General features: G+C 39.1%; 1 protein-coding gene across 2 annotated transcripts in view; it reads left to right on the top strand.

Annotated features, from left to right (window-relative positions):
- Positions 1-3,088: 3,088 nt before the first annotated feature.
- LOC124160860 overlaps positions 3,089-18,860 on the top strand; it is a 52,513-nt gene continuing 36,741 nt past the window's right edge. The window contains exon 1 of one of the 2 annotated variants that reach the window (XM_046536964.1): positions 3,089-3,212. The gene's annotated coding sequence lies outside the window, so the exon portion shown is untranslated. Of the gene's footprint in view, positions 3,213-12,726; positions 12,869-18,860 lie in introns of those variants that run through there. The other variant, XM_046536963.1, reaches the window with a different exon arrangement.

Below are 18,860 nucleotides of genomic sequence, written 5' to 3'. Positions count from 1 at the left end.
AAGAGTAGGCTGAAAAATATTCTTCGACTGCGAGCGAAATACAGGGTCGGGTTGGGCTGACTGCGGGCCCTCGACTAGGGGCCTTAAGGGCCCCTCCTTACCGGCGGACTTGAGAGTCCTACCCCCGAAAATTTTGGGAAATTAGAGTGCCTGGAAATGGATTTTGACGCTATTCTGGCCCTTAAAAACTAAATAAAAGTCAATTTAAATAATAACTTTATCATATAAGTGTAGACAAAGTTTCAGTGGATCATTCATAAATACATAAAAGCAATAATGCAATGGAAATGAGCTTTAAAGTAGGGGTAAATGATCAATATAAATGATCAATATTTATGAAACGTGCCATTACAACCGGTATACAGCAAATATATATATTACAAAAAATAACACATTTATTACAAGGGGGCTATCCTAAAAGCAGTTGGGAAACGTAAGTCCAGGCAACTTTTGACATTGGATTTTACAGAACATAAATGCAGAGCACCAATGAAATAATTCCTTAATTTAATATTAAATGTAATAATCTGTGAAACGGATCATTAAAAACATCGTAGTATTAACATTTAAAAAAATTGAAAGCGAATTTTAATTCAAAACGGAATCGAAATTTTCACATACTATGACGAAATGATGACACAACCGCAGCAGTTTATAAAATTGGATTTAACTTGGTAGGACACTAATTAATAATAATTTACCGACCAACAAATCGAAGTAAAGTTTTCAATGTGACATTTAAAAAAATTAAAAACGAATTTAAGATCGAAAGTTCTATCCATTACGAGACAACATTTAAAGATAAGAAAACATCCATAGCCCAAACCGTTTTTCAATATATGGAGTGACCTGGAGTCAACAAATACTACGGCGTCCATCAGAAATCACGCACATGAAAGAGAAATGACATCACTTGGAATTCATTTTTTTCTCACGACTGTGACGTGCCAAGACTTGTGATAGAGCATAGATCACAGAGAAAACATATTCAACCACACGGTGAAAATCAAAAACACTCATAAAATGACTTTTCCACTTCAAAAACTAGGCTTGGGCTGGCCAAACCCACAGCCTCCGCAACCAACTCCTCATTCAAGCAGTACAAATGTAATCTGATCCTTCGCACACCCAAGTTCCGTTACTGGCACTTAATTTAGTTATGACGATATTTTCTTTGCGCACTTTTAAATCAAAGAATTTGCAGTTGTTACGAAAATAATTTAGCTCACGTACTGGTCTCCATTTTATGTATTTATTTAGCTTGATGAGCAACAAACGAAGGAAACCATTACGTATTTTCAAAAATTCGTCAGTTGGAACTTTTTTCCCAGCGTCCCCAGAGTCACTGGCTGCCTTTCTCTTTCTCGCTGGGTGTGGTGGTTGTTGTGGGGGGAGGGGAACCCTTCCCCCACTACCACCGGTTCCCAGCGTGGGAACTGCGCATCACACAGATTCCCATGCAAGTGGTCTCTGCGCCAGCTCTTTGTCCCCTTCCTCCCGAATGCTTCCGACGTTGTGGCGTTGTGGTCCCTGAGTCCCTGGTGGAAAGAACACGCATCCCGGAAAATGTCAGTACATAACCTAAAAGCGTTGGCGAACGAAATAAAGAATAGCAAGAAAGAATGTATACCGTTAGCATTTGCATTTGCGTTACGCGTTATTTTCCCTGAAAGTATCCCCAGTAGTTGAGTTTCCTTTGAATGGCAGCAAGGATTCATAAAAAAGCAAAATAACATCAATAGTTATTCGTGCATAAATCCAGCAAGCATAATGCTGCGTTGCCACGTCTCCAGCTTCCCAGGAAGTGGAAATGGCCCGCCGCGACCCCGTTTTACAGCATGGTATTTATAGAATTGATTAATTTTCACAAATATTAATATTTTATAGATTACGGATCATCGAAAAATTACAATCAAATAAAAATGTTTTTTTATTAGTTTTATTTTTTATTTTGAGCTTAACTGGAGGACTAGGTAATGTTTGAACATTTTCGGTAATTACCGACGAAATATGCGTTCGAAAAATATGCAAAAGCCATTTTAGCAATCCACGTTGATGTATGCAACTTTTTGTGGAAGATGAATGCTCTAGACGAAGTAATTTTCCATAGGTTGAGTTACAAAGTTCATGAAGTTGATAAACGGCTAAAGCTGGGACTCTGCCTGAAAGAGTATCGTCATAATATATACATTTCGGTAATTAAATAATTAATTAAAATACTGGGAATTAACGCACAAAATTAGGAGTGTAATAATTTCAGATTTGCTTGCAAACGCTATGGCAAACGACAGCGACTCACGTTTACTTACTTTGATTTTAAATAAAGTCCTGTTCTTAACACCCGTAAGTTTATTATTCATTTTCCTATATGCGTTTCCAGAAGAGTTCTCTGACGCAAAATAGTTCCGTAAACCCATCTTTTGTTCATTAATCTTAGATTTTTTAAGAGACGTTCAATTCACCACCTAACTTCGGAAATGTGGCTACAGCAACAACTAACATCAACAATTGCAATATGGCTATGAAGCTGCGCAGGGGCGCAGCTAGGAATTTGGGCTGGGGGGAGGGGGGTTTAGGGGCAACTTATACCGGGGTGTGTGGGGGTATGGAAACCCGCCAGGATAAGTGGTAAGTGCGAGATTAATAAATTGCGGAATTTTAAGATAAACGGTTAAAAATGGTGAGTTTTACTGCTTTCTGAGGGATATTTTATTTATCCTTACTCTATTCTACTGGTTAATTCAGACAGTTCTCAGAGCTCTGGGGGGGGGAGGAGGTTTATCCCCCAAAACCCCCCCTCGCTGCGCCACTGACAACTTGAACGACTATGACTTGCCCACCCCCCTAGTTTTGATCCTGGGTACGCCCTTGCCTCGATGCGACCATCGAAAATCGTCTCCGCAGAAAAGAGGCGGGGTGAGAGAACCAATGCCTAGAGCGAAGCCTTCGCCGAAGGTTCTGATTGGCCAGATTCAGTATGTCACTCATCCCGCTCCTCCCAAATACCACTCGGGGAACTCGAATGAATATTATAATGACCCATTAGCATTTCGGTGAGAAGAAGCAAGAAGAAGTGGTAGTGGTGCGTGAGTCGTGCTGTTGACAGCAAGAACCTCTTGAGGTTTGCCTGTTAGCCCCAATCCCTGCTGTCTCCCTGTGATTCATCGATATTAAAGAAGAGGGGAAGGCAATCACCTAATAAATAACAAGACGTGAGTAATGTGTTACTTTATCAATCTTTTTTATTTCCTTAACTTTTCCATTCCTCAAATATCTTGTTGCCTTACGTGATAATGGCATGTTCGCCGATAGCAGTATGATTTCTTGAAGTGTTACTTTAGATTATTTATCTCAGGATTGTAACGTTTGCGTGCGTAATGTTCAAATAGAGTGAAGAGTACCTCATTAACACTTTGAAAATGAAATCTTGTCTGTAGGTTTGTCGTGTGTTCAACAAGAAAGTTCGATTTGGGAATTACTTGACGGACACGAATACAAATTAACGATCAGAATAAATCATATTATATGAAAACTCTTGTGCTATGTCACCGCGTCAATATTTGGGTCAATCTGACATTCCCTTGGGAAAGCGACCAGCATCGGTTGGGATACGTTGGGGCCACTCAAAAACTAACGCGGCGACATATCCCAGAAGTTTTTATTTAACATGATGAATACCCGAATTTTAAGTATCCTGCAACATTCGCGGGTACTCGTCACATGAAATATAAACTTCCGACGTATGTCTTTGCGTCATCAGGGGCATGTTGGCTGGTCTGTGACCATAATGAGATGGTAAGAGCTTATTGGGCCCCAACAAAGGTCGCTTCTATCGTGAAGCGTATATGGAAGACGTAAAAAGGAAAAGCTCGCATTAATTGAACCACACTTTTTTCCAATAATAAAATTTTAAGCGCTCATTAATTTTCCATATTTATAACATGTTCAGGGCATAAAAAATTCATATTAAAATACATAAAATAAAGGAGTCTGTAGAATATGGAGAACTTTATTCTTCCTTGATCGGGTAGTTCGAAAAGCTTATTTCAGAGTATTTTTTTTAGATCTGTATTGTTACACTTTGTATGCAGAGTTATTTAACTTTTTCCAGGAAGTATTTTTTTTCTGATGAAATTTCTATTTTTTACGTATATCTAGTATTATAGAGACAGTGTAGTGTCGTAATCCATTCCGGGCATGAAATGTGCTAAATTTTTCCGGGGGAGGGGCTTCATCATGAGTCCCAGCCGGGGGCCTTCAAGCACCCCAGACCTCCCCTGGTAGTCGGGATGATGTTCCGTGGAACTCTTATTTTCCTTCTCAATTTCATTTTCTCCCATTGCTATCTTTATATACGAAGTCTTAATATGCAAAGGAATATATATAGGGACCTGTACATGGATAAGCATGAGAAAAAATTCTCTTGGGATCGAACCACGGACCTATTGACTTTCCGGCCACAGCGCAGAACTCCATGCTATCCGTGTTCCTGAATGCCCATGGCATTGTACCGAGCCTTATAGCACAAGATGTAGACTACTGCCAAAGTTACGTGGTTCAATTCCCGGTCCAGGGGAATTATTTTCTCATAGCGATTCATGTATATTTCACCGCCATTCACACGTCAGGCTTCGGAAAATCGCCAGTGTTAAGGGAACATATGACAGGTAGACAGTGGCGGATACAGAAAACACTCAAGTGGGGGGGGGGGGGGCGCAAAAGATATATTGAGTTGCCTTTGCTTTTATCGCGATAAAAAATAATCAAGTCACAGGCAGAGTAAAATAAAATTTTAATTATAGTTACTATACACATATATAAGACAATGCCATCTTATGATGTTAAAAAGTCACAATCGTGGTTCTGCAATGTTTGCCAATACGGCCGGACCCGCACGGGAGGGGCGCGCGCCCCCCATCTGTATCCGCCACTGTAGGCTGAGTCTTTCCAACTAATGTTATATTGCAGGATTGCTATGTTAGCGATTATACTTCATTTTGATTAATATGTACTTTAGAGTTGGTGTACTAATGTTGCGTTGATGATAAATGAATTGTACATTAGTTTTTCGCTTTAAGTCCGTTAATTAGAGCCTGAGTATCATACACAGAGCATGAATATTATACTACCGACATGGCAGAGAACGTGAGATGGGGATGGTGGAGAATCCTTTGTTTTGGTTTCGTAATTTTATTCTTTGTGAACTAAAGTCACCTCGCTCAGTGCCTTAACTATAGGGGGATGATGTGATAGATCCTCCCCTAAGCCTTTGAGAAATCGAAAATGAAATTAAATCGTGTCCGGATTTGATATACAGCAACTGCATCTGCTTAAAGTTAAACAAGTGCGAAAACGATGTAGAATGCATTTTCTGGCATATTATGTTACAAAAGTTTTCCTGAACTCTCCGTTTTCTAGGGGGGGTAGCCCCAACTTACTCCCTTCATCCCCCCCCCCCCAAAGAATTTCCCCAGTTACGCCACTTACCTCATTAATATTTCAATTTTGACTGCTGAAGAAAGAATAGCTTTCGATGGTATGGTATCAAAGAATTGACCAGTGAGAGAGCTGAATTTCGGACGCATTTGAGCGTGCCAAATGTAATTCATGTGCATGAAGGCTTCCTGGAAATGAGCACTTCTCGCGTTATAAGTGGAATATTCGAAGGAGATTGTGACAATCTTATATCCGTAAGCTTCGAATCCTTAAGCCGCGTTTACACTAGAGTTTAGAACACGTGTTTCAAACAAAAATTGCAAACACATCAAAAAGCGCGCGTTAGTAGACGAAACATTCCGCTGTTTGCAAACAGTTTTTCAGTGTTTGAAACGGAAATTTTTGTTTCCACCTGAAGTCGGTAAAGATCAAAGGGTGTTGCAAACTTTTAGGTTGAAACGCTTGTTTCGATAACTGCGTGCCGGTGAAACGTGAAATGGGAACATATCCCCCTCTACCTCTCCGCCCTTCCACCGCCACTACCACCCGCGTGATGACTCGTAGCGCCGCATGCTGTCACCTGGGTAGTAGGGCGGATCGGAAAAATCGATTTTTTTCAAATCCATCTGGCCCAATGAAAAAAAGTTGTGGGACCGATCAAAAATAAGGCCTGAAAATTTTGAGACCTCTAGGTGAACCCCTGACCCTCGCTCAAATGCGATTTAGGGGGGAGGGTCAAAATTCTAAATATTAAATATTTTATGGTCGTTCCCTATAGATTTTGCCGAGATACTGTCCTGCTAGGACAAACATTTCGTGCATTTTGACGTATCTGCCACTGTTTAGCCACAAAATGCCTAATTTGAGTCCGCGCCCGCGAAGAAAATATTCCAACGCCCACGCAGCGTCGCGGATACAAGAGCCGCAGGCCGATCCCTTCCCCTCCCTGCTCGATTCTTCCCCTCCCACGCCTCCAATACAGCAAAATTCGTCCCGCGTGTGCTGCTACGAGGTCGTTTATCTTTGATAATATAAATCGGAAAATGGTAGAAGGTAATGAAGGAAGCTTAGTGAGACGACTTGTCCCTTATTAGGCGCCTCGTCGACGTTAAACAAATCGATGTTACCAACTTTTAGAGAAGTGATGAAATATTTTTAGATCCGAGAACGCAGGAAAGGAGCCTACGGCCAATGAAAAGTCCTCGTGAGTGGCTATAAAGGTGTGCGAACTATGGTGACGCTTCCCTTCAATTATGTGTGTGACTAAATGGATTTAGCGGTACCACAGGAAGTACTAAAACTTACGGAAAATGCGAATAGGCCAAAAGTAGGGTTTTATTGAAGTACAAAACTCACACACTTTTGAAGGAACATTTGAAATTATGCGATATATTTGTCTGTAGGTGCAAGGAACATAAGGTTCCCCCTAATGAAGGAGTATATTGAGAGACCAGCGGACGAAACTGAAGATGATGGCTGCTGGATTGAGTCCTAAAGAAACTCGACAACTGAGGGTAAAAAGGGAATCGTCGGATAGTGCTGAGTCGACATCGTCAATTCTTGTATGGGAAAATAGTATCAACAATTTTCTTCATCAATGCAACCAAAGAAAATTAAACTGAAGAGAAATCATCCGATTTTTATCTCTACGTTCCTCATACAATAAAAATTCAGGACTAAACACAAACTGGAACTTCTGCGGGGAAAATGCGTCCGTCAAATGTGATAGAGGTATATGCAAGAACCAAGAAATAGCAATGACCGTCCCCGCAACTTTAGCTGACGCAAAAATCATAACTTCTTAAGATACATCCAAGGCAGTGTACCAGAATTACTTACGTAGACAGAAAAAGATGCTAATTATAGTGAATAAGAAAAGAGAGGTATCGAAGGGCAACATTTTGATGGAATGAAAGACTATACTTTTGTCTGATGAAAAAAGGCAAGAGGACTTATCAATCCAAGTTTAGAGGGGAATGTGTGGTGTTAGTTGAAGAAACAGGGTCCCACTTTGGGGGTTTGCATCCCTCGTCAGATGATTAGCAAAAGTTATAAAATCTGCGATTCTCGATTCCTTTCTGAGTGAAAATTAGATACAAAAAATTAAAAAGAATTTGAATGCATTGGTACCAAGTGAATATCGCCCAAAAAGGAGGCATCATCCCTCTGCTACAAGCATAATCACAACATCCCTTGCTGTGTGAGTAAACTCTTCTCCGGATTCCCACCGGGTTATCGCAAACGTTTCAAGCTCCGACTAGGGCTTCATCATCAGGGATAAATTTTGTTGAATCCCGATAAGTGTTTACCCATATCATTCGCGGGGAAAGCATCAAATCATATTTCATCCATTACAGAGGTCTATTTGCTAATTGCACTAAGTTGACTTAGATTTGTGAAATAAACATTGGGAGGGCAATCTAAGGACCAAATTTGCGTTGTTGAAGGATGCGTTTGGCGGCCAATCCGAGATTTTTTAACTTCTGGATTTTAATATCGACTTTAAGGACTACCCGCTGATGACATATAGGAGAGAGACCACAGTACCTCCGGCTAAATCTGACTTTAGTGCTGTGGGTTTACAAAAATCTATTGATGAACGTTCAAATTTTAAGTTAAATATTTCTTTTTATCATACATACGGACGAGAGATTCGTGAAGAAATTCACCAAAACTTTGTTGACAACAGCAAAAGACGAGGAATGACACTGACATAAGAAATACAGATTGGAAAGCAGATAAATGAGTAATTCTTTCGTGATTGTTCCTCCACAGACGACACTGAAACATTAAATATTACTTAAAGTAACGAAGAAAGACGCACTTGGTGTGAATTTTGGTGCATTTGGGGCGTGGGAGAGGCGTGCGGTGAGGGGACGCGAGCGGCCTTCGCTCAAAATCCATTTAGTTAAATCTGTCGGACAATGCCGAAATTGAAGCGCATATCCAAAGTTCGCACGCCTTTATAGCCACTCACGAGGACTTTTCATAGGCCGTAGGCACCTTTCCTGCGTTCTCGGATCTAAAAATATTTCATCACTTCTCTAAAAGTTGATAACATCGATTTGTTTAACGTCGACGAGGCGCCTAATAAGGGACAAGTCGTCTCACTACGCTTCCTTCATTACCTTCTACCATTTTCCGATTTATATTATCAAAGATAAACGACCTCGTAGCAGCACACGCGGGACGAATTTTGCTGTATTGGAGGCGTGGGAGGGGAAGAATCGAGCAGGGAGGGGAAGGGATCGGCCTGTGGCTCTTGTATCCGCGACGCTGCGTGGGCGTTGGAATATTTTCTTCGCGGGCGCGGACTCAAATTAGGCATTTTGTGGCTAAACGGTGGCAGATACGTCAAAATGCACGAAATTTTTGTCCTAGAAGGACAGTATCTCGGCAAAATCTATAGGGAACGACCATAAAATATTTAATATTTAGAATTTTGACCCTCCCCCCTAAATCGCATTTGAGCGAGGGTCAGGGGTTCACCTAGAGGTCTCAAAATTTTCAGGCCTTATTTTTGATCGGTCCCACAACTTTTTTTCATTGGGCCAGATGGATTTGAAAAAAATCGATTTTTCCGATCCGCCCTACTGGGTAGTGATCAGGGTCGAAAGTGTTTCAAACATTTTCATGAAACATGGAAGTAAAAACCTCGAAACAAACATTTTATGAATTATTCAAACTTTTGTTTTGTTTCAAAAGTTTCAAACAAAAGTTTGGATCATTGTGATTGAAACTCCAGAGTAAACGCGGCTTTAGTAACACTGTTTGTGTTTAAAACACTGTTTGTTAACCTTTCTATCTCAAAACCTTAGCTTTATCAGTAACTTTTATGGTTATACTTTAACTTTAATTTCTTATAATATAATGCATTAACAATGAATTGACCGTTATTAACATATTTTGCTGGTGGTACCTATATGATTTATGCCTTAATTAGAACTCATGGGATTAAGGCCAACTTTCTTAAAGTTCGGTAGAGGATTAATTTAGAGTTTTGATTAGGGATGGTGTGAATTTTGTGGAAGGCAGGGATTATTTTGTTCTTTTTTCCAAATTCGATTATATTTCAACTTAATTGAACTCAATTAAAAAATTTTTATTGTCTCTTTTAAATTTTTTTATTAATTATTTCAATTTTATTACGTTTGAATAGCTTTAGTTTTAAGCATTATATTGAAGCTGTAATTATAGTATTTATACTTTCAAATATTTATGAAAAGAAATCTTTTATTTTTACATTGAAAATGTAATGTTTTGATTAAACCATGTAAACTTAAGAATATTAACGGAATTAAACCTCTAAAGAGTTGAGGTAGCAGCTTTCTCTCACTTCTAGTCTATTCTCTTAACTAGAATGATTTATTTAGTCTTATCATTAACAGGGATATGCCACTTTTTTGGCTTCAGGCCAAACAATCTAAATAATAATCTAAACGGAGGCATGGTATGCCAATTTTCAGGTCTTTGGGCCTAACAAAAAACAGACTGTGGTACTAGGGATTATTAGCAATAATTTTCTGCACGCACAGAGGTATCTCAGCATATTTTAATTATTTTATCTTAATTACTGAGTAGAAACTAAGAGATATCTACATTTTCATAGAGCCGTGCGCATATTTGCAGACTATGACACGATTATTGACGAACTAAGAAATGCAGGGGCGGTCTGGGGTGATTGGGGTCCCTCGGCTCATGATGGGACCATCCTTACCAGGGGATTCGGAGGGGGTGCTCCAATGCAGTGGCGCAGCGAGGGGGGTTTTGGGGGATGAATCCCCCCCCCCCACCCCCCCAGAGCTCAGAGAAACTTTGAGTTTAATCCATTTTACTTCATTTGAGAAATATACTTATTGAAGGGAGTAAGAATTAATAAATATCCCTCAGAAAGCCATACAACTCACCATTTTGAACCATATATCTTAAAAACTTTCTGGGGGAGGGCCCCTGCACCTCCTGCTTATCCTGGCGGATATAACACACACCCCAGGTCTAGTTGCACCTAAACCCCCCCCCCCCCCTAGTCTTAATTCCTAGCTGCCCCCCTGCTCCCACGGAAAAGTTTTAGGAAATTGCCTGATGGAAGTGGATTTTGATGATAATCTGAATCTTAAAAACTAAAATTAAGTTCATAAAAAATACTTATTTTGCAAGAAATATAATGTGATTAGAGAAAATATCAAAGTTTAAGAGTGTATAATGGTTCTATTTTTTGTTGAGTGAATTTGCTCTGTAAAACTGCATTGAAATTAGAAGCTTCTAAAAAAAAAATTATTGGAATAACCATTACAAAAAAGCATAAAGTTCTCTCTTTTGTCTGACACCTTTATTTAATTTATTCCTTTATGTAATTTATTTACACTGAGTATTTTTTATTACACCATTCATTTATGCTTCACGATAGACACAAGTGCTGTAGGGGGCCAACCTGAGCTTAGGGTCCTCTGCGATTGCCGACCTGCTGACCCGGCCAGACCGCCCCTGATGCGATAAAATAATCGAGGGCGTACCCAGGATCAAAAATAGGGAGGGGGGGCAAGCCATGGTTGTTTAAGTTGTCGGTAAGATTTAAACGTGGAAAAGGTGAATGAAACCAACATTTTAAGGAAACTGTAACAGCTCTTTATTAGTTTCTAAAGTATTTGCTTGAAAAAAAATTATTATCCATGAAGACATTTGCAAATTTTGCTTCTAGGGTAGGGCAGCTGCCCCCTCCTGCCCCTCGCTGGGTACGCCCATGGAAATAATGATAAAATATTTTTAAATGTATTTTAAAATTTATTTTAAAAAAATGCTCTCCTACTCGTGCCAGCTTTGATATAAGGGTTTTACGTTAGAAAGACAGGGGTTGCATGCCTACTAAGGGACCATTACACACCATTGGACTCGAGAAATTATTTTAAATGTGTCTTTATGTTGAAATTTATTGATTACTTCATTAAATGTAACCTATTCATATTTATCAGTACAACTGAATAATTTTCCCAGTTATTTTCATTATGAAATTTAAAATTAACAGCGATCGCTTTGCTCCTGCTCCACCTGCCCCAACGTACAACATGTCACTCGGTGTGGGAGATATGCTGCTTATTTCCATCAAAATGAAAGAAAGAATGCTAAATGCATCAATGTGACAACTTAAACATTACAATTGCCAGATGTGGAGATCTTAGAAATGAAACACTCGTTACTGCTGCAAAGAAATTATAAATGACTAAAACTGTCATTTTTATGGATTTTGGTCTTTTAAGGTAGACAGGTGGTATAATTTCACCTCTGCGTGAAAAATTAAATTATATTTTAACAGAATACATGCCATGAAAAATGAAAGTCAGAAAAAAATTAAAGATGACAGAATCAAATGTTGGCAAAATCTTTTAAGTTTGTTGTGGTTACCCATCAATGGAAAAATTGTCGTCCCTTAATTTTCAAACTATCTCATATTAAAGAGAGAAAAAATTTTGCAGTAAACGCTGTTGCAAGTAAGAAATTATAATGGTGATTCCCATAACTTTCTAGCATGATTGATATTTTTTGATAAGTATTTGTGATGATCTCTCTTATATCAACTGGAAAAAACAATAAAGGGGTTCTTGCATAATTGAATGCAGGTATTGAGAAAAGAATAGTAAAAAATTTGAATTTATGGTAGCCCTATAATTCTAGCCAATTTGATAAAAGTGGAAACTATCAAGTAAGCACTGGTGTTTCCCCTAACTTATTATATAACCTCATCGACCTATCTTGACAAATTTGTGATAAGGTTTTAATGGTTTCATACGGAGGAAACACTTGCATCAGGTAACTACATCCTATATAGCTTAGAATGACCTCATATTTTTTTCCTGTGTTTGCCTTCGAAATTTTTTTGTGAGGTTCATCCAGTTTCCAAAATAAGTTGGATGAATTTTTCTTGGTTTTCAACTGGGTAATTTTAAGTTACTCCATCTGAATTCGGTCCTCTTCAGTGTGTTCAAGCGAGTGACTATTTGCATAATATGCTCTGCAAATTCATTAACTCTCTAGAATTTTCTGTGCTGACTTATTAAGCTTTCGGCCTTTCAAATTGTAGATTTCATGCTTATGAATGGGTATCTACGTATTGATGACTCATGGCTATCATGTCTTATCACTTCAATATTTTTTATAATTATTGGAAAGAATCAACCTTTGAGGAATATTGTTTTCTTAAGGTGTAACTTATCTTTTCTTATCTGTTTAATATTGGGAAAGAAAAAGATAACATTTAAGTGAGTAATGCCACTGTGAAAAAATAAATAATTTTCACTCTGTGGAAAGAGGTATGCACTGGAAGCACCATTGCAGAATCTTGTGTAAATTCAGCAAACTTCGGAAATATCACTGTCCTGAGAGAAGAGGGTAATACCTGCATAATTAAAAGCATTGCAAGAAGGCCAGTGGATCTTAGGTGATTTATATAACGTGCAAGTTACCTACAATATACTTTAGATATTGAGGTGTTATTCATTGTAAATACAGTGGGTCCTCGTTTAACGTCACTTACCGTTCCTGAAAAACGTGACGACAAACGAAATGACGTTAATTGAAGCACAATATCCCATAAGAAACAATGTAAAAAGTGAATATCGGCTCCTAGACCTCACAATTCCTACGCAAAAAAATTTTAGCGTATCATATTTGGGCCATTTCTTACGATGGGAATGCCAAACTATGGCATAAACACGAGTCCCTGTCTTCATTGACGGCAATACCAGCAGCGACGTACATCCTTCTCCATTTTTGTATCTTCCCGCGTTTGTTTTTTCGGCTTCGCTATGGTGGTCACCTGGGCATCATCGCCTGGGCATCATCATCGCTGAAATATCGTCGCAGTTACAGGAACCAAGATTATTGAGAACACGGCGAAAAAGTGACGACAAATACTCCGAGTTCTACCCGGAAAAATTCCTAGAAATCACTTTTCAGGTTCCAGAAAACCGTTATTTAAATTAAATAACTAACTAATTATTATAACGTTATTTAAATTTAATAACTAACCGTTATTTAATTTAAATAAGTTAAATTTGCTAAAACTTTACTTGACATTTACGCACTTAACATTTGCGCACCTACCTAAGAATTCATTTTGCAGAAAATTTGCTATAAACGTAATCAAAATTGACAATAAACACACCGTTTTACACTTCGTTTAGACTGACTGTATTACCGCCCACAAAACGAACAACCTGCAACGCCCGCCGCTTCGCATTTTTTCTCGCGCGAAATTTAAAAGACCTGACCAGACCTGATGTTATCGCGAAGCAAAGGTGCGATAAACGAATTACGGTCTCAAAATTTTCGTGACATTATCGCAAAATGGCGTTAAACGGGGTGACGTAGAACGAGGACTCACTGTAGCTACAAAGTTGTGCTTTGCTGATATACTTTAATATTTTTCTGCTGCTCTAGTTACTGGGGGTATTGGTAAGTTCCTATTTCTTAATATTTTGCAAAAGATCACTACTTGAGTGGACTGAATCCAGTTCACAAAGCAAATCAGCATATCAATCACACAAATTTGTATTTTAGAACTATTTGTTAACATATACGAGAATTTTTCACCCCTGAGGGGCTGGAATTTTTTTGATTTATTTTATCCTATCTTAGGAGTGATAATATGTTTTACGTGAATTGAAATATAACTATGGTGATGGTCGCTTTTATTTAACTTAATTATGTCAACCATTTTTTTTATCAATAAGACTACTCAATATGGTTCCCCACAATGTATAGCAGCAGCAACCCACTACTGTTTTCTTATTTTCTGTTGTAAATACTCAGTAGAAAGGTATACATTCCTGTTACTGATGTAGAACTGTTGGCAGCCAATGTGGTCAGCCATTCCAAACCAAAATCTCTATTCATTAGATGAATTTGGCAAATGGTAAGAAAAGACTAGTTATAACAAAAAAATCATCCTAAATCAGCAAATTTTTAAAATGATATTTAACATTAACATTATATTTGCCTATTACTTTGCAAGAGTTGTTGATGTCATTAGAGTTCTGGTTCATAAACTTGTTCACGGTGAACTACCCAAGGAGGGAAGGAATCAAGCATATTAGTGAAAGCAACCACCAACCACAGATACTTGATAGAGAAGCCTGATGAGTAGTTAAGAAGCTCTGCTCAGCATATGGAAGCACAATATGCTGCCGACTTATCTGCTTCGTGGTTAAAGCAGTGCATTTTGGCTGTGAATAGGTTGAGAAGTTTGTGACGGATTAAGGAATTAAAATAATCTGGGTGACTTCATTTTCCAGACTCTGTCACGATTAACATTTTTTTTTATAGATTGATGGGATCTCGTTCAGTTCCCGTACCTCATTGCACGTGATATCAATGTTGTACTAAGCATTGTTAATAGGGTAGTTTCCTTCATCAAAGAAAATGAAAGGCATTGATGGCAATTTGTTACCCACCATTAGCATATTTACAATATACAAATTATTTGGTTTCAGAAATCCCAGTTTAGACGAATGGCAATGGTCAATTTTATCCTCATTTGAAAAAGGCCAGATTGGCGCCCATGCGATGCCACTCCACGTGACTTCAGAAGGACCTAGTTTCTATACGAGTAGATAGGAGTTTTACATCATCTGAGATTACCAATGCATGCATGAGGCACAGAGCTCAGGGTCACATCTCTTAATAATCACCTATTAAAACTGCCTATGGTCGGAAAGTTTCCGTCGTTGGATAAGGTATTAATAATCCTTATTTAAGCCAAGCGCTACCTGCTAGCAGCCTGCATCACAGCGGCGTACACATCCTTGTCCTAAGGTCACCTCACATGGCAAAAGTAGGAACCAGAATGACGTCACACGGGCTTTTTCCCAGCATTCATACTTAGCTGTCGCATTTTCGTGTGCTTGAAAATTTTCACTTTTCAATTAATGGCAGGGTTCCCACTCAACCGTGAAAACCTTAAAACCGTGAATTAGCCGTGAATTTCGTCTACCGTGACAAAACCTGGAAGAAGCGGTGAATTTCGTCCTAAAACCTTAAAAATCTCTCAATGTTGATAATAATACCTTCCCAGAAAAATTCAACTTCATTCGTAGTGAGCGCACTTCTATTCATTGTGGCGAGCATCGTCGCATCATCATCATCATTAGTCAACAATCCTAAGATTGGTTTGACGCAGCTCTCCATTTCTCTCTCCTATCCGCTAATCTCTTCATAGCTGCATATTTATTCTCTTTTACATCCTTTATAACCTGTCCTATATAACTCATTCGGGGCCGTCCCTTGCCCTTTTTCCCTTCCACTTGTCCTTCAACGATTGTCTTCATCAGACCATCGTGCCTCAAAATGTGGCCAACTAAGTTGTCCCTTCTTCTGCTTAATGTGTTTAGGAGGCTTCTCTTTTCTCCTACTCTCCTTAGCACTTCCTGATTACTCACACGGTCAATCCATTTTATCTTCATCATTCTTCGGTAGCACCACATTTCGAATGCTTCCACTCTTGACTTCTCTGCTGCTGTCAACGTCCAAGCCTCGCTTCCATAGAGAAACATTCTCCATATGTAGCATCTGATGAATTGTTTCCTTACTTCTATGCTGGTATTTTCAGCTGTAAGAAGATTCTTCTTTTTGTAGAAAGCCCTCTTCGCCTGTGCTATTCTACTGTGTATTTCTTTCTTGCTCCGTCCATCGCTGGTAATTCGGCTTCCCAGGTAAGAGAACTCGTTCACCTCTTTAACCTCTTCCCTACGCAGGGCGCGATTTCACGGCCTGAATTTTCTGATGCTAAAGAAGGAAGGCCGGGTTTTCACGGCTTGAATTTTTCGAAGCAAAAGGCCATAGGCCGTGTTTTCACGATTTTGCGGTCAAGCATGCCAAGTGGGTCCCAACCGCCATTAGGGTCCCTCGGCGCGAGAGGTCTGACCCTTTCCTATTGTCCGTGTGGGGATTACCTCGGCCCATTCCGGCTCTCAGTGTCCCACTCAAGGAAGGTGCTCATGTTCACTTATTTGTTTATAAGGTGGAATAACTAAAAACGTAGATGTTGCATTTTTTGAAAATCAATGCGAGTAATTACATTCTGTATGTTTTGCTGATTGGTTCCAAATTTTAAACGGAATTCTAGCGTTCATATTAACGGAGTTGATCATCACCTAGAACAATTTTTGGAGACGCTAAGGTTAGATGTTTAATTGTTATTTTTATAACTTACTAGCAAGTTTATGGGAGCGATATTGTAATGATTTACATCTAAAAGTATACGTTACTCTGTTAGCTACATTCTAAGTGTACATTTGTGGTGAAATTCGATAGAATATCAGATTTAACTTCTATGAAAAAAAGCCCTCGTAATGTAATAAAATTTGATTCCCTTAGTTCTTTGTCGTGAGCCAAAATTACAGTGGCTATTTTTAATAACCTCTTACCAACCTTTGAATACAAAGGTATTATAAACGAATTTCGCTATAAATACTGATTAATGGATATCCTAAAAATTCGTAAATTTAAAGTACCAATAGGGAATGTTTTACGTAGACACATTTTGTGAGAAGCATTCCATACCATTGCAGGAATAAGAACTGCTCTACCCAGGTAATTACCTACTCTCATATTGTAAGTACTCTCATTGGTGTAAGTATTCTCCTACTGAAATATGTACGTGGAAGATGATAACCTCACTCTTCTCGGAAAAGCTCATTTGGCTATGACATAGTGCCGTTTTGCTGAAAACCCTAAAAATAACCGTAGAACTTCGTTTAAAAGTTCTACAGGCATTGCAAAATGAAAGGAATACATTGATGAACTGACATTTAATGCAACAGTAACAATTAAAAAAATTAAAATTGCACTGGCAACAATAAACTGACCGCAAAAGTACGCCGGGATGGGCTGCCTTCGGGGAAAAGGGTCGAGGATTATATTTGCCCAATTGCCAAGGAAAGGGTCCGAGACCCCGTTAGGACAGGTCATTAAGGGGAGGAAGCGACTACCTGGTCAGTCCCAAGCCGAAAAAAAAACTTCGTACAGGGTGAAAAAGAAAATCTCAAACCCTTTGTAGAGCCAAAAGCAACTTCCCGCGAAGGAACTCGGCGCAAATAGGTTAAGCTTATGCTGTCCTAGGTTGATGTTTGTTTTAGCCTCCTCTCTTTTGCTGCAAACTAATATCTTAGTCTTCTTTTTGTTGATTTTCAACTGATATCTGGCCATTGTCCTTTCCATGTTTGTCAACGTCTTCTTCAAATCCTTCTCTGTCTTGGCTATGACTGCTATGTCGTCAGCAAATCGCAGCATACTAATTTTTTCTCCGTGGATGTTGACACCTGAAGCTTTCTGCTTGATATAAGACACAGTCTCAGGCGTTACTTTGTGGAATTGCTTCATGTTAAATGAAATAAAATCACTATGTTTTATTCCACACTTTATTTTAAATCGTACGACCGGTTTCAACACTTAGTGTTATCATCAGGTACAATTAGATGGGTGGCACGCTCTTAAATAGGTAAACGTGGGTGGAAGGGGGGTATCAAAAAAGGGGGGGGCGGGTGAGAAGGAACATTGATGGCGGGTAAAGCTGATTTTTGAAGAAAGGAGTGGGGGAAGGCCTTGGGCTGGCTTGCATGGGATAAACGACAAGGAAAAAAGATAAGGGGGAGGGGTTCTCAAATGGTTTAAAAGACATGAGGGAATCAAGGTTGAGGGTCGTAGGGGGGTGGTAGTGTGACCTTAAGTAAAGGTGACTGTGAGGGGAACATATGGTCATTACAAAGTTTAGTGGGGCAATTCACAATTTCAAACTGTTCCAAAAAGTCCATTTTTCTCCCCTTGTCAATACAATGTAAAATCCTGGGTTCAAAATTATTTGTTCATTTGTGTGACGAGTACCATTGGTGTAATTTTGAACCCAGGATTTTACATTGTATTGACAAGGGGAGAAAAATGGACTTTTTGGAACAGTTTGAAATTGTGAATTGCCCCACTAAACTTTGTAATGACCATATGTTCCCCTCACAGTCACCTTTACTTAAGGTCACACTACCACCCCCCTACGACCCTCAACCTTGATTCCCTCATGTCTTTTAAACCATTTGAGAACCCCTCCCCCTTATCTTTTTTCCTTGTCGTTTATCCCATGCAAGCCAGCCCAAGGCCTTCCCCCACTCCTTTCTTCAAAAATCAGCTTTACCCGCCATCAATGTTCCTTCTCACCCGCCCCCCCCTTTTTTGATACCCCCCTTCCACCCACGTTTACCTATTTAAGAGCGTGCCACCCATCTAATTGTACCTGATGATAACACTAAGTGTTGAAACCGGTCGTACGATTTAAAATAAAGTGTGGAATAAAACATAGTGATTTTATTTCATTTAACTTTCTGCTTGATTTCGTTGATGGCTTTCTCAATGTAAACATAAAATATTAAGGGGGAAAGCGCACA

Source organism: Ischnura elegans, chromosome 6 (genome assembly GCF_921293095.1).
Source record: "Ischnura elegans chromosome 6, ioIscEleg1.1, whole genome shotgun sequence".
In the NCBI taxonomy this organism is placed as follows: domain Eukaryota; kingdom Metazoa; phylum Arthropoda; class Insecta; order Odonata; family Coenagrionidae; genus Ischnura; species Ischnura elegans.
Note: the sequence above shows the minus strand (reverse complement) of the source record. Positions and strands in the feature narration are given on the sequence as shown.